The sequence below is a fragment of the Anomaloglossus baeobatrachus genome, unplaced genomic scaffold (assembly GCF_048569485.1).
Source record: "Anomaloglossus baeobatrachus isolate aAnoBae1 unplaced genomic scaffold, aAnoBae1.hap1 Scaffold_3695, whole genome shotgun sequence".
Taxonomy (NCBI): domain Eukaryota; kingdom Metazoa; phylum Chordata; class Amphibia; order Anura; family Aromobatidae; genus Anomaloglossus; species Anomaloglossus baeobatrachus.
Window position 1 is genome coordinate 30,732 of NW_027443043.1, and position 16,816 is coordinate 47,547.

At 51.4% G+C, this 16,816-nt stretch overlaps 1 long non-coding RNA gene across 1 annotated transcript in view; it reads right to left on the reverse strand.

The window, feature by feature from the left end:
- Positions 1-21: 21 nt before the first annotated feature.
- Positions 22-16,816, reverse strand: part of LOC142274110 (uncharacterized) — a 31,300-nt gene continuing 14,505 nt past the window's right edge. Inside the window, exons 2-3 of the long non-coding RNA XR_012738465.1 lie at positions 4,558-4,741; positions 22-121 (exon numbers count right to left, since the gene is read on the reverse strand). This is a non-coding gene — a long non-coding RNA (uncharacterized LOC142274110). The remainder of the gene's footprint in view (positions 122-4,557; positions 4,742-16,816) is intronic.

The window sequence follows — 16,816 nt, forward strand, 5'->3', positions numbered from 1 at the left end:
GCGCCGGGTACTTACTGCGTACGGCAGACCTCGGTATCCCTGGCTCAGGCTGCTTGGGTAATTGTGGGTTGCATAGATGGACTTTCCGGTAACTGCTGGACTGGCTTCAACTGATTCAGGGCTAAGGAAACACAGTGGAAACCATTAAAAAAAATAAATAAATCATCAACTTTGCATATTTCTTGGACTTATTGGCTCAATAGGACAGCGCTTCCCTCCAATGATCATATTTACCCATCTTACGCATTACATCAAGCTTACATTAGAACGTCAGAGGTCGATGCGGCAGTCAAAAGTTAGATCTTTCTTTACTTACCGGGACATATTTCTATCCGGCGGCGGATGCAAAAGTGACAACGGGAGTAGCCGCCATATTGGTCGTCATTTCTGTGGCGGTTACTCAGCAACTGAAGGCAAACTGACACAGTAACTGGCTAAGACAGTGACAGTTTATGGCCAGTGCTGCAAAACTATCCACTCAGGCCAAATTCAGAAGACTGATATCCCAATTTACTGGGTCACCTGACCAAAACCCAGTCATATACGAGGCTGATGAGATCAGTTCAGAAGTCACAGTCCATTCTCAGACCACAATATACAGCATAAAGTATACAGCACAACGCCTGCCTAACCCAAAAGGAACCCCTCGCCCCTCCGCAGTTCAGATGATAGTCAGATTTACATGGCTGGGAGAATTGTACCCCCTCCAACCGATCACTTGGGACACAAGATCCCCCGCATATGGGTCACCAACCGCTCCACATACTATAATGCACTGATTATGGGGGCAAGGTGGCTCAGTGGTTAGCACTGCAGTCTTGTGGTGGCTCAGTGGTTAGCACTGCAGTCTTGCAGCGCTGGGGTCCTGGGTTCAAATCCCACCAAGGACACCATCTGCAAGGAGTTTCTCCGGTTTCCTCCCACACTCCAAAGACATACAGATAGGGACTCTAGATTGTGAGCCCCAATGGGGACAGTGCTCCTGATGTATGTAAAGCGCTGCGGAATATGTTAGCGCTATATAAAAATAAAGATTTAATTTTTTTTTTCTTTTAATTATACACCGTGTGAAGAATTATTAGGCAAGTTTAATTTTCGCAGATTTTTTTTATTATTGATCAACAACTATCTTCTCAAAAAAGACTCAAATATCAAAGCTAAATATTTTTGGAAGTTGGAGTAGGGTTCTTTAGATTTGGCTATCTTAGGAGGATATCTGTTAGTGCAGGTAACTATTACTGTGCAGAATTATTAGGCAACTTAATAAAAAACAAATCTATTCCCATCTCACTTGTTTATTTTCACCAGGTAAACCAATATAACTGCACAAAACTTAGAAATAAACATTTCTGACAGGCAAAAGCAAAAACTCCAAAAAAATTAGCGACCAATATAGCCCCCTTTCTTTCTGATGACACTCAGCAGCGACCATCCATGGATTCTGTCAGTTGCTTGATCTGTTTATGATCAACATTGCGTGCAGCAGCCACCACAGCCTCCAGACACTGCTCCCAGAGGTGGACTGGTTTCCCTCCCTGTAGATCTCACATTTTATGAGGGACCACAGGTTCTTTATGGGGTTCAGATCAGGTGAACAAGGGGGCCATGTCATTATTTTTTCATCTTTTAGACCTTTACTGGCCAGCCACGCTGTGGCGTAGTTGGATGCATGTGATGGAGCATTGTCCTGCATGAAAATCATGGTTTTCTTGAACGATACCGACGTCTTCCTGTACCACTGCTTGAAGAAGTTGTCTTCCAGAAACTGGCAGTAGGTCTGGGAGTTGAGCTTCACTCCATCCTCAACCCGAAAAGATCCCACAAGTTGATCTTTGATGATACCAGCCCATACCAGTACCCACCTCCACCTTGCTGGCGTCTGAGTCGGAGTGGAGCTCTCTGCCCTTTACTGATCAGCCTCTGGCCCATCCATCTGCCCATCAAGAGTCACTCTCATTTCATCAGTCCATAAAACCTGTGAAAAATCAGTCTTAGATATTTCTTGGCCCAGTCTTGACGTTTTATCTTCTGTTTCTTGGTCAGAGGTGGTGGTTTCAGCCTTCCTTACCTTGGCCATGTCCCTGAGTATGGCACACCTTGTGCTTTTTGATACTCCAGTAACGTTGCAGCTCTGAAATCTGGCCAAACTGGTGGCAAATGGCATCTTGGCAGCTTCACGCTTGATTTTCCTCAATTCATGGGCAGTTATTTTGCGCCTTTTTTGCCCAGCACGCTTCTTGCGACCCTGTTGGCTATTTGCCATGAAACGCTTGATTGTTCGGTGATCACGCTGCAAAAGTTTGGCAATTTCAAGACTGCTGCATCCCTCTGCAAGACATCTCACAATTGTGAACTTTTCAGAGCCCGTGAAATCTCTCTTCTGACCCATTTTGCCAAAGGAAAGGAAGTTGCCTAATAATTAAGCACCCCTTATATAGGGTGTTGATGTCATTACACCGCACCCCTCCTCATTACAGAGATGCACATCACCTGGTTTACTTAATTGGTAGTTGGCTTTCATGCCTATACAGCTTGGAGTAGGACGACATGTATAAAAAGTATCATGTGATCAAAATACTCATGTGCCTAATAATTCTGCACACAGTGTATGACAGATAGATCTCATGGCTTAACTAAAGACCTCTCTTGTTATCTATGAAGACAAATATACGTGGCTACATTTGGGCTTGTATATGGACAAAATATTCCATCAATTAAACAGCCATATGGGCAAGTGAGAAATAAAAGTTCAGGTTGTGTAAGACAAGATTATTTAATCAGGATAAAATGTACTTCCAGTAAAAAAAGAAATACGTAAGCGTGCCAGTAGGTGGCGCTCTAGGACCACACAGCGCATCACATAGCACAGGCAGCCCGTGATCTATGGGGAATGGCAATATAGCCCCCAGCCGAAAATCAATTCTTAGAAATGAGGAAATACAAAACAACAAAAAAAAACAATGCAATCTGACAGCCGACCTATTACACAATTACACACCCCTTCCACTATGAAAACATCCCTGACTCCTCTCTAAATAATATGCCTTTTGGTCCAGTCTTCATGGTTTTGTCTATATTGATTAGTCAATATGCCCCCCTTCCCCAGGATCTTGGGAACTGGAGGCCAATATTTGCAAACTCTATGGCGGCTTTCACTTTTTGCACGGTAATGTGTGTTTGCAACTTCGAATTTAATTATTAGTTTATATTCTCAAAAATTGGGTCACTGCAAAAAGTGGTCCATCAGTCAATGCTGTGGAGGCGCACACAGCACATCTGCATTAGGGTACTTTCACACTTGTGTTCAGCGCAGTCCGTCACTATGGAGAATAGCGCAGTCCGTTAACGCACTGCGCTATTCTCCATAGACTTGTATGGACGACGCACTGTAACGCAAGTGTCAGCGTTGCATCGGCTGGACGACGCAGTGTCGTTATTTTGACGCGTCGGGCGGAGGGAACGCAGCATGTAACGTTTTTTGAGCAGCGCAATCTGTAGGATTTCACTGCGCATGCTCTTTTTTTTTTTTTTAAATCACAAACTTTATTTTGTCTCTCGGTGGCCGAACGTTCAGCTGAGCGCCCGACCGCCGGCATGTGAGTGCGCTCAGCTGAGCGTCCGGCCGCCGGCATGAGAGCGCACAGCTGAGCGCCCGGCAGCTGGGTTTTGAGAGCGCTCAGCTGAGCGGCCGGCCGCCGGCATGTGAGAGCGCTCAGCTGAGTGGCCGGCCGCCGGCATGTGAGAGCGCTCAGCTGAGCGGCCGGCCGGCCGCCGGCATGTGAGAGCGCTCAGCTGAGCGGCCGGCCGGCCGCCGGCATGTGAGAGCGCTCAGCTGAGCGTCCGGCCGCCGGCATGAGAGCGCACAGCTGAGCGCCCGGCAGCTGGGTTTTGAGAGCGCTCAGCTGAGCGGCCGGCCGCCGGCATGTGAGAGCGCTCAGCTGAGTGGCCGGCCGCCGGCATGTGAGAGCGCTCAGCTGAGCGGCCGGCCGGCCGCCGGCATGTGAGAGCGCTCAGCTGAGCGGCCGGCCGGCCGCCGGCATGTGAGAGCGCTCAGCTGAGCGGCCGGGCCGGCCGCCGGCATGTGAGAGCGCTCAGCTGAGCGGCCGGCCGGCATGTGAGAGCGCTCAGCTGAGCGCTCGGCAGCCGGCTTTAAAAAACGCTCAGCTGAGCGGCCGGCCGCCGGGTGATCAGCTGATCGTTCACAATAGTCTGCTGCCAGTAAAACTGTAAAGAAGAAAAAATAAATAAATAAATAAATAAAAAAAGCTTTCCGTTGTTTTGTACGATCCGTTGCATCCGTTGTGCCATTATATGAAACACATCCGTTGCATCCGTCACACAACGCAATGCAACGGATGCCATTCAACGCAAGTGTGAAACTAGCCTTAGGTGTCGTGTCATCCTTCGTGCAGAGCCGTTTACCAGCTCTATGCAGCGGATCCCTGGGTGACTTGCTGCAGCGCCTTATGCTCAGCAGGTAAATCCGAGGAGTCCAGTAGCTCCTTTAATTCTATCCTATCAATTAACGGGATTACGAATAGGCAGAAGTAGACTTACTCTGATCCGGCGGCCATGTCTGAGTAGGATGTATCTGGTGTGGTGACTCCCAGAGGGATTACAATGCTCATGACGTCCGGCACTACGGTTGGAGAGAATCACGGGTTCGGAATCGCAGCGACCGACCACACCGATGGCGGGGAGCCGCAAAGCGACGAGAGATTCTTCACGGACATGAGGAAACCTGTAAGGGAAGGGGACAGCGTTACTTGAGACAAGGACTATTCAGAAGGGCAATTGTTGCGCGCAATTTAATTTCTCACAAATTACACTTTTTTCAGCTAAAATCTCCTGTAATAAGAAACGCTCATATCACCTTCCAAATGCATTTCACCAGAAGAAATGATCACATTATAGACTATGGAGCCCTTTGACATACAGACATTACAGCTATCTTGTAAGGTTTAGGGGGGAAGGGGATAAAGGGTGCACAAAATATTTGCATGCCACACAGAAGCTTAAAAAAAAACAAAAAAAAAAAAAAAAACCTAACAAAATCAAGCCCGCACATGCGGAGATTCCTGCGGTCTCGAGCTGCTCCCTGTACGAGGAGGCCTCGTGGAGCAGACATTTAAACATGACCGGTCTAGATTCCTAATAACATCCAGACGGCTTCAAAGACAAAATATCCCTCCATTCATGAGAATGTAACCGGCTACAGACACGTCCCCCCACACCCATACAGGCCCCTTACACATCAGAAGTGGCCTGACGGACATTTGGGGGCTTATTATTGGTGGAAATTAGGAGTTTTCAGCAGATGAACAATTTACTAAAAAAAAAAAAAGTGTCAGGCCAGTTAAAATAATAAAGTAAATGATCCTTGCTACTTTACAATCCTCAAGGATCTTGTTATGACATTTGCTGGTCTCGAATTCCTGGTCCTGTCCGTGGCACATTGGTAATGCCAACTAAGCCAATCGTTGGTTGTGGCAAGTCACCGGTAGATCATGGATGGGACCACGGAGCAGGAACAGTTAAGCACCGGGACAATGATAAATGAGAGCGAGAATTTAGTCTGAGCCTTTTTAAAGGGAACCTGTCAGGTCCAATATGCACCCAGAACCACGAGAAGTTCTGAGTGCATATTGCTAGTCCCTGCCTAACTGTCCCTGTATACACTAGCATAGATAAAGAGATCTTTAGAAATAGTATTTCTAAAGATAGTTTATTATATGCTAATGAGGCCAAGGACTAGTCACAAGGGCATTAGTTCCCTTGGCTAGTTGGCCCACATTGCATTGTAGCAGCACGCCCGTTTGGGCGTACTAACATGCTAATGAATGCGCAGCGACATCGCACATACCTCACTCTTGATGGCGGCTGGTGGAGGATGGATGCGCACTGTGCATGATCCGGAGTCCCGGCACTTCCGATCATGCGCACTAAACTGATGCCGGGTGTAAGCTTCTTGGCTTCAATGGGGTATAGTGCACATGACCGGAAGTGCTGGGACTCCAGATCATGCACAGTGCGCATCCATCCTCCACCGGCCGCCATCAAGAGTGAGGTATGTGCGGCGGCGCAGTACATTCATTAGCATGTTAGTATGCTCACAGGGGCGTGCTAAGATGCTATGTGGGCCTACTAGCCAAGGGAACCAACACCCTTGTGAGTAGTCCCTGGTCTCATTAGCATATAATAAACGATCTTTAGAAATACTTTTTCTAAAGTTCTGTTTATTTATGCTAGTGTATACATACAGGTAGAGTTAGGCAGGAGTTACTAATATGCACCCAGAACTGCTCGTGGTTCTGGGTGCAAACTGGACCTGACTGGTTCCCTTTAAAGGGAACCTGTCACCAGTTTTTTTTTTTGTTTTTTTTTTACCCTATAAGCATTCTAACATGCTGTATATAAGAGTCCAGACCGCTGTCTAGAACATAAAAAATACTGTATAATACTTACCTAAACCGGTCGCTGCGGTGGATGTGGCTCAGATGGGCGTCTTCGTTCTTCGCCATCTTCGTCCTCCTTCTGAAGCCGCGGTGCATGACGCGTCTACGTCATACACACTCGCCGGTCCCGCGCATGCGCACTACAATACTTTGATCTGCTTTGCGCAGTACCTGAATGCCGGTGAGTGTGTATGATGTCGGACGCGTCATGCACCGCGGCTTCAAAAGAGACGGCACTGGCACCGGAAGACGAAAACGCCCATCTGAGCCACATCCACCGCAGCAACCGGTTTAGGTGAGTATTAAAGTGATTTTTATGTTCTACACAGCGGCCTGGAATGCTGTATATAAGAGCCCGGTGGTGGTGGTGGCCGCAGCTTATAGGGGAAAAAACTGGTGACAGGTTCCCTTTAAAGAATAATTTTGATGAGCTGAAAAACTTTTTTTAAGGCTATGTGCGCACGTTGCGTAATTACATGCAGTTACGCTCTGCTTTGTAGCGCAGCGTAATTGCATGCATCCTGCGTCCCCCCCCCCCCCCCCCCCCCTCCCCCCCCCCCCCCCCCCCCTCCCCCTAATCTATGGAGATTGTGCAGGGGGCCGTGCGCACGTGGTGTCTTAGAGCGCAGCGCTTCGGCTGCTGCCCGAAGCGCGCGTTCTAAGAAGTGACATGACACTTCTTCCGTGCGCTTTGCCGGCAGCCCCTGCTCTGTCTATGGCAGGAGCTGCAGGCAGAGCGCATGGAATCGGCTTTTTTTTTTTCACTACGGACATTTTCGGCAGCGATTTGAAGCGCACATGTGCTCTTCAGATCGCTGCAGAAATTTCTGCAGTGAAGTACACAACGTGCGCACATAGCCTAACATCGATATCATGAGGGTGAAACAATAGGACACAATGTTTAAACCTGGTGGGATCATTGTACTCCTAGAGATAAATGCAAACTTTTATTATTTCCTCAGGGGACGTGAACGTGTTATCTCCTTATGGTCTATTACATATATCGAACTGCCACTGTATTGCTTGTATATAGTAAAAAAACGTGTTCTCCGGTGAACGCCAGCCACAGGCTGTCATGGCAGCACCCCGTGATCGCGGTGGGGCCACTATGTGCGTAGAGCAGGCAACTTTTTTTTTTCCCTTGGAAAAAACAATATAATGCAATCTGCTATTTGGCAATTGTGTATACTCTGGGTGGAAATGCTGTGATTGCACCGTGCTGAGAAAATAATTGCAACATGCATTGTGAGTAACGCAAGTCTCCGGCCCTGACTCTGTCCATCTCCACCTATCACCAAGCACAATCATATCAGGCAAGAACAGGGAGAAGACGACAACCAGCTGTACAATGGGTAATAAACGCAGGTCTAATTCCTGCCAAAAGTCACCAATCTGCATCTACCAGGTGACAGCCATAAAAACTGCATAAATATGACATAGGTGACCGATACAGACCTTCAATGATGGGCTGATCACACCATGTCCACAGATACCTGCTGGGTTGTGTGCACGGCTGGCAGATATCGTGCAACTATACATCCTATTCACTGGGACAACATTAGATAAACGCACTAATTTTGGAGTGTTTGGGCAACTACCGGTATCTAATATGTATGGGGTGTCCTAACTTAGGCCTGAAAGCAGATATGTGGGAAAAGGAGGATTGTACATGTTGCATTTTAACCTACCCAATCCTTTTAATCGTACGTCATTGCCAGAGGTGCCTGGCAGTGGCTTAATCTCCTCCTCCAAAAGATAAGATATGCACGCTCAGCTGATATTAGCACGCACGTGTATAAGAAAATCAGAAGGAAAAGCTGATGAACATGGTGACCTCCAAGTCACAGGTCACCTTCCTACACTACACTCCGTCCTGTAGTTGCACAATCACTAACACATCGCTCAGATTCAGTAACTCCATGCAACCGCGGATGACAGGGGGTTAATAAAAATGGCCGACAAGGGTTATTTTCAAGATTATCCATTGGACAGATGATAACTTGCTGACCTCTGGAGGTCCTTATGTTAAATGGACTGGTATATGTGCGGTCTCTGCTCCATTCCTTGTCTATGGGACTGCAGAGTACAGCACACAGCTGATTTCCGTCAGTCCCACAGACAATGAATTCAGCGGGAGATGTGCAAACACACCTCCAGGACTGCAAAGCCCCATCCCAAGGCTCGCGCCTAGGGTGCCAGAATTCGGACCAGAGTAATCCCCTATACGATGGATAGCAGATTTTTTTGGGGGGGGGGGGAACAACCCTTTAATTATGTGGCCTATTACACAGATAAGACAGCAGCTATGATTCCTCTAATGTCCGTCAACCCCTATGAGCAATGTCCCCTCGGTTTTTGGGCAGCTTACAGGTCTTCAGTTACAAACCCACATAACACGATATTTTATACCACTGACACAATCCAACATAATTACTATTCCTTGCACTAAAACATCTTGGTAATGTAAAAAACACAGAGGGCGAAAAGCCACAGGTCTGCACGGAGAGAACAGGAACTTGTGCAGAATCAGCAGGACACACATTTTGCTGTAACTATAAATCTGAAAACCGGTTTTGCCTGCAGGAATCTTGGCCTCACTGTCCATGTCTGATATTTTATGATAACCTTTACCTCAATTATACAAGATAAAAAACAGGGGAAGAAGAAAAAAAAAAGGAAACTTCAAGAATAAACCTGTTGTAATGGTGAAGCACGCTTCTCCTCGGTGCTCGCATACGGAGGCCAGGAAAAGGTTCACAACTTACAGTAAATAAGTAACGAAAAAAAGAGGAACCAAATATTCACAATGCAAAAAGGCTAAAAAATGACACCGGACGGGAGAGCTGATCTAATCGAGGTGTCCAGCGTGTCATTTCCTCCTGGATACCCGCTGACGTCACTGTCTGGGACAATGCTTCACCTCTCAAAGCAAGGAAATTCAGGGAACACCGAAATATGCACTAACAATGGCCTGCACAAACGTGGACTCCGCACAAGAGGAAAAACTACAGGCTGCATATGTGCTTCTGTATTTAGAGGTTTCCAGTGTCACAAATTACAACATCTGCTGCATTTCTTGTGGAGGTAATGATCCTGAGAGATTTACAATGACCAGATCATAATGGACGGGATCTCTGTAGCCGCGTTTCCATATAAATGCAGCGATCATCCGGTGTTAAAGGGAACCTGTCAGCAGAAATTTCGCCCAAAACCTAAAAGATTCCCCCTCTGCAGCTCCTGGGCTGTATTCTAGAAAGGTCCCTGTTATTATTGTGCCCCCTGTGAGACCAAAATAAAGACTTTATAAAATGGTACCTTTTTGTATGCAGATTCTGTAAATGTGACACGGGGGCGGGATGCCTGATGGCCGTTATTCTGCCTCCTGCCGCTTTAGGCCGTCCCCCATCGCTCCTTTCCATAGCTGTGGACGCCGCCCAGTGCTCCACAGGTCCCCGCGCATGCCCAGTGCTCATCTCTCGCGGATGAGCACTGTGCCCAGTGTCACCGCTGGTGACGTGCGCGCAGGCTTTAGATTATGGGCGGTGCTGTGATGTTTATTACCAAGCAACCGCCCATAATCGCGGGACCGCGCTTTCCACCTCGGCGTCCTTCGTTCTGCGCAAGCGCGGTGCTGCTGACCCCACGTCCCCTCCTTCCCATCTTGCCCTGAGGCAGGAAATAGATAGGAGGTGACGTGGGGTCAGCAGCACCGCGCTTGCGCAGAACGAAGGACGCCGAGGGGGAAAGCGCAGTCTCGCGATTATGGGCGGTTGCTTGGTAATTAACATCACAGCACCGCCCATAATCTAAAGCCTGCGCGCATGTCACCAGCGGTGACACTGGGCACAGTGCTCATCCACGAGAGATGAGCACTGGGCATGCGCGGGGACCTGTGGAGCACTGGGCGGCGTCCACAGCTATGGAAATCGGCGATGGAGGACGGCCTAAAGCGGCAGGAGGCAGAATAACGGCCATCAGGCAGCCCGCCCCCGTGTCACATTTACAGAATCTGCATACAAAAAGGTACCACTTTATAAAGTCTTTATTTTGGTCTCACAGGGGGCACAATAATAACAGGGACCTTTCTAGAATGCAGCCCAGGAGCTGCAGAGGGGGAATCTTTTAGGTTTTGGGCGAAATTTCTGCTGACAGGTTCCCTTTAACAGATTTCTCCCCTTTAATGTGCATTTAGACCCTCAGGACCACATATAATTACTTATTAAATATACACATTGTGAGGTAAATCCGGAGATATGACGATAAATCATGATATTCAAGTATGTCAGGAAGCCCTCTCCTGGTGTCACCCCCCCTTTCCTTCACACAACTGGTTTAGCAACAAATCCCATGGCCATCTCCTGTGATATGGAGATGAGGTGGTGTGGGAACAATGGACACAGGATGACTCCCTGCCGTCACCCTGTAACAAGAGTTGTATCTCATTAGCAAGGCTATGGAACTAGCTAGACAGAACGACTCCAGTAAAAAATGGTTCATATCTCGCAAGCCATATTTCCGATAAATACGGCAACCATAAAAATGGTGTCTCCGCATGCGGACGATGCCGGCACACCCTTTTTATGGGAGCAGGACATTGGGAAATGCCCCAGGCGTGATATCAGCCAATGGGGAACTGGCAGACAGGTCATGAGTCCCCTCGTTCTGTAGCTAAATTCATAACTGTCACAATGAGAGCATTGGCGTCCGCCTACGACGCTCCCAGGCAAAGTTATGGCCCATATTCCATGTTGTGGATTGTCCATAACTCAAGCCAGGGGTGGAGCAGTGCTCCCTCTGAGGTCACTAAGGTAGGAGGGGACCTGGATTTGCCCAGGTTGATAACCCTACTTCGGCCATTTTCCAGGGTTCTTTTCGCTGGGGGCACGTGTAGGAAACATCTGTGGGAAGGATCCTAGAAACCTGGGTACAGCGCCCCCCTGTGGCCAGACGCAACAAGGTAACTGCTGGAACTGTGTATGCCTGTTTGTAACCCATGCTTTGATTGTAACTGTACTCTGACATATGTATATTCTGTAGATTCCCTATTGTATATATTGTAGTTTCTAGTGTGCTTTAGGCTGATTAAATTATATAATTAATCTTGGGCTGTTCTGTTATCTCGATCTTGAATCCCACGTCTGTGTGTTCGGCTAATAGTTACCGTGAAGCGGTTGGTGGCAGCGAGTTTGTGCCAAGGATTATTGTGGGGAGGCCAGTGAGATTCGGGGAGATTTTATATATTCCGCCCGCGGAGGTCGGGGGAATATATACCCTACTCTCACCGGGGACCCTTCAATAATCGGCATAAGTAGTATAGCGGCCTCCTTGCTTATTGTCGGGCAATTCCATAATTGGCCTGACTATAAGAGGGGCGCTAGAGAGCGCGTCACGTGCTCTGTCTGTCGGTCGGGAGGTATAAAGGAGGGGTGACCCCCACTTGTTACCCCCCGATTGTGATGTACTGGTAGCCAGCGCGGGGGATTTCTGAGTGACCCCCCCGGTGGTTTGTGACATATTGGTGGCATAGCGGTGGGATCGAGATAATAGTGTGTGTGAGTGTGAGACCCATACTCCCAGACACTAAAGACTGCCTGCAGCAGCTGTGGCTGCTGGGGTCTTCAGACTAGCTCAACACTAGAGTGTCAGAGTGCAGATACTGTAAGGTGTGTGGAGGCATCAGGTGTCAGTTCTGTGTCAGTGACCAAAAGTCTGCAAGAATGGCTGATGGCACCAGGAGCAGAGCTAGGCAACTGGCCAATGCTAAAGCAGGAGCCGAAGAGAGGGAGGACGGTGCTGTGGACAGTAATGAGGAGGTTGCCCACGAGTCCTCCAGGAGCTCGACGCCAGAAAACAGCTCTGCAGAGGACATTGCACAACCTGGCACTGCTGGACAAGATGAGGAGCAGCTCACCCAAGGGTCCTCAACGAGCCAGATGCCAGCCCTCCGCTCTGCAATGGACAGTGAATCACCAGGCTCCGCAGCGGGCCGCAGATCACCACGTGCCATTCCACCGAGCCTGGGAGGCTCGGATAGCCTTCTTCAAATGGCTATGGCCCTTCTCCAGGCTGGAGACCAGGAGGGCTACAAGGAACTCCTGGCAGAGCGCAGGGCAGAGCGGCAGGCAGCGCGTGACGCTGAGGCTGCGGAGCGGCAAGCAGTGCGTGAGGCTGCGGAGCGGCAAGCAGCACGTGAAGAGCGACAGCAACAGGCAGAGCGTGACTACCAGCTGCAGCTAGCTCAGCTCCGGCCCTCATCAGCCACACGTGACCTTCAAGACACCAAACTTCCAAAGGTCCGTGTTGAGGACTTCCCAGTGCTGGAGAAGGATGGAGACTTGGACTCTTTCCTGACTGCTTTTGAACGGACTTGCTTGCAGCACCATCTGGACAAGGATCAGTGGGCCAAATACCTGACCCCCCGTCTAAGGGGTAAGGCCCTGGATATCCTTGGGGACTTGCCTGCTGAGGCAGATCAGGGCTACGACACCATCAAGCGGGCCCTGATCCAACAGTACAACCTCACTCCGGAGTCCTACCGCAAGAAGTTCCGGACCCTGCAAAAGGGACCAAAGGACTCCTGGGCTGACCACCGGCGGGCACTTGCCCGAGCTGCCGACCACTGGACCCAAGGCCTGCAGCTTTCCACCGGACCGGAGATCCTGGACTTGTTCATCACGGAGCAACTCTTGTGGAACTGCCCTGAGGATCTCCGCCAGTTCATCCGAGACCAGAAGCCAAAGGGGTCCACGGCTACAGCTGCCCTGGCCGATGACTACACCAACAACCGGGCCCCTGAGGCCAGGAGAGCGGCCACCAGCAGCACCTGGAGAGGGGGTAAGATGAATTCTGCGACTGCCCCACCTGCCCCTAGACTGCAGGGGGTGTCCCCCTCAACTCCCCTCTCCAGGCCCGTGGCGGAACCAAGACGGTGCCACCAGTGCAACCTACCTGGACACTTCAAGGCCATGTGCCCTCAGCGTCCCAAGGCCCCGGCTCCGTCCCCGTCCCAAGGGCCGCCCAAGGTGTATTGTGTGGGTGGGGGTGGTGGTAGGTCCCTGGACAGCTTCCAACCTGTCACCGTCGGCCGGTCTGTGACCATAGGACTGCGAGACAGCGCCTCGGAGGTGACTCTGGTGCGGCCTGAGATGGTGTCCCCCCAAGACTTGATCCCTGGAAAAACCCTCGCTGTCTCCGGGATTGGAGGCACTGACCCGGCGCTGCCTGTTGCTGACATTTATGTGGACTGGGGCGCAGGGCGAGGGGTGAGGGAGGTGGGGGTAACTGATCGGATCCCTGCAAACGTGCTACTTGGGACAGATTTGGGGCAGATAACCTCCCAGTTTGGGCCCCCCCCAAGGGCTGAACCTTCAGCCCGTACTGACATGACTCCTAACAATGTTAATGTGTTATCTATGAATGATGTAAGGGAGGAGGGAGTGAACTCTGATATTTCTGCTTGCATAGACACCATAGACACACACTCAGCTGCAGCTGAGACAGGGGAGGGGGTCAGAGAAAGGTGTGACAATGCCTCTACAAGTAACCAGCCTGTGAGCTGGGATCTGTTGCCCTCTGCAGGGATAAGCAGAGAGCAGGGTGCTGCAGGGGGAGGACCAGTGTGTGGGGTGGGGGCTACCACAGCAAATGTGGGGTCCCCAGAGATTTCACAGCGGGGTTCTGTTGCTGCAGGAGGGGAACAGGCAGGTGAGATTGGGGCCGGTCCAGGAGCGGAAGTGCTCCCAGGTAAGATCTCGGTGCATGGTTCCCCCACAACCGGGGTGTCAGGAAGCCAGGTAGGTCTGCCTGAACCGGCGACTTGGTCAGGAACGGAGGAGGAGCAGGCACGACCCACGATCGCAGCGGCTGTGGCCGCTGTCACCCGCAGTGGGAGTGCTGGAAGCCAAGGGGCCTCCCGGAGGTCCGATAGCTCTTCCCCTTCTGACCAAGTGGCAGCCGAGTCAGGTGGAGGCCAGGACACAGGTCCCGGGGTACTGACTGAAGATGTGACAGTCTCGTCGATTCTGGCCACATCTAGTCAGGGGTTTCAGGCAGCGTTAGAAGCTGACGACAGCCTGAAAGCTCTTAAGGAGCAGGCGGCACAGCCTCCCTCGGACTCGGACCCGGAGCGAGTGGTCTGGGACCAAGGACGGCTGTACCGGGCCACGGTCCAGCAGGGTTCACCGGAGGCGTGGCCCAGGGACCGACAGTTGGTGGTACCCTATCCGTTCCGGACGGAGTTGTTGCGGATCGCACATGAGATTCCGATGGCCGGACACCTAGGGATAGCTAAGACCAAGGCCAGGGTAAACCAGCATTTCTACTGGCCAAAAATGGGGGCCGATGTGGCTGCCTACTGCCGTTCGTGTGAAACCTGTCAGAGAGTCGGGAAGGCGGGGCCACACCCCAAAGCCCCACTAGTATCTGCCAATCATCGATGAGCCTTTCAGGAGGGTGGCTGTGGATCTGGTCGGCCCGCTGGCCATCCCCAGCAGCTCCGGGAAACGCTTCATACTGACGGTAGTGGACTATGCCACCCGGTACCCAGAAGCAGTGGCCTTGTCGTCCATTCGGGCTGACAAGGTGGCCACCGCATTGCTGGAGATTTTCTCCCGAGTGGGTTTTCCCCAGGAAATGCTCACTGACCGGGGGACCCAATTCATGTCCCAGCTGATGGAGGCCCTCTGTAAGCAGGTCCAGGTGCGACATCTGGTGGCCAGCCCGTACCATCCACAGACTAATGGCCTGTGCGAGCGGTTCAATGGCACCTTAAAGCAGATGCTTAAGATGTTGGTCGACTCCCATGGGCGTGACTGGGAGCGGTATCTCCCACACCTGTTATTTGCTTACCGGGAGGTTCCACAGGCCTCAACAGGATTCTCACCGTTTGAGCTCCTGTACGGGCGACGTGTGCGGGGCCCCCTGGCTCTGGTGAAAGAGGCTTGGGAAGGGGATTTGGCCACCCCTGGAGTGTCGGTTATCGAGTATGTCATGCGCTTCCGGGACAAAATGCAGGCCTTGACGCAACTGGTACACGACAATATGGCTCAAGCCCAGGCCGATCAGAAGCGTTGGTACGACCAGAACGCTTGTGAAAGGACCTACCAAGTGGGTCAAAAGGTGTGGGTACTGGTCCCCGTACCACAGGACAAGCTTCAGGCAGCCTGGGAAGGCCCATACCTCGTGTACCAGCAGCTCAACCCTGTGACGTACCTGGTCACCCTGGACCCTGCCCGTGGAAGGCGGAAGCCCTTCCATGTGAACATGATGAAGGCACATCATGAGCGGGAGGCATGTGCGCTCCCCGTGTGCAACCTGCCCGAGGAGGGAGAAGCGGAAACCCTCTTGGATATGCTAGCCCAGGTTAGGGCAGGCGGATCCATGGAGGATGTGGAGGTTGGCCACCAGCTCTTGGAGGACCAACGGTCCCAGCTGTGGGCCACCCTCCTCCCCTTCCGGGGGTTGTTTACCAACCAGCCCGGAAGGACTGACTTGGCTGTCCATCACGTGGACACTGGGGATCATCCCCCGATCCGGCGTTCAGCATATCGGGTCTCCCTGGAGGTGCAGCAACACATGCGCCAGGAGATTGACGAGATGCTGAAGCTGGGGGTGATCCAGGCATCCAACAGCGCTTGGGCCTCGCCTGTAGTCCTCGTCCCTAAGAAGGACCGAACCACGCGGTTCTGCGTGGACTACAGGGGGCTCAATGCGGTCACGGTCGCCGATGCGTACCCAATGCCACGCATCGATGACCTGCTCGATCAGTTGGCCGGGGCTCAGTACCTGACCATCATGGATCTGAGCCGGGGATATTGGCAGATCCCCCTGACTCGCAAGGCCAGGGAACGCTCTGCCTTTATTACCCCATTTGGACTGTACGAGTCCACGGTGATGCCATTCGGGATGAGGAATGCCCCTGCCACTTTCCAGCGGATGGTCAACACCCTGCTCAAGGGACTTGAAGGGTACGCGGCCGCGTACCTGGATCACATTGCCGTCTTCAGTCCCACCTGGGAGGACCACCTAGAGCATCTAGCACAGGTGCTCAGGCGGATCCACCGGGCAGGTTTGACCATCAAGCCGGGAAAGTGTCAGCTGGCCATGAGCGAGGTCCAGTACCTCGGTCACCGGGTAGGTGGGAGAACACTGAAGCCCGAGCCTGAGAAAGTGGAAGCCATCGCATCCTGGCCCACCCCCAGGACCAAGAAGCAGGTGATGTCCTTCTTGGGGACCGCTGGGTACTATAGGAGGTTTGTTCCATGCTATAGTAGCCTGGCAAAGCCCTTGACGGACCTCACCAAGAAGAAGCTGCCCTCTGCAGTCGATTGGACAATGGACTGCGAGACAGCCTTCCGGGCCCT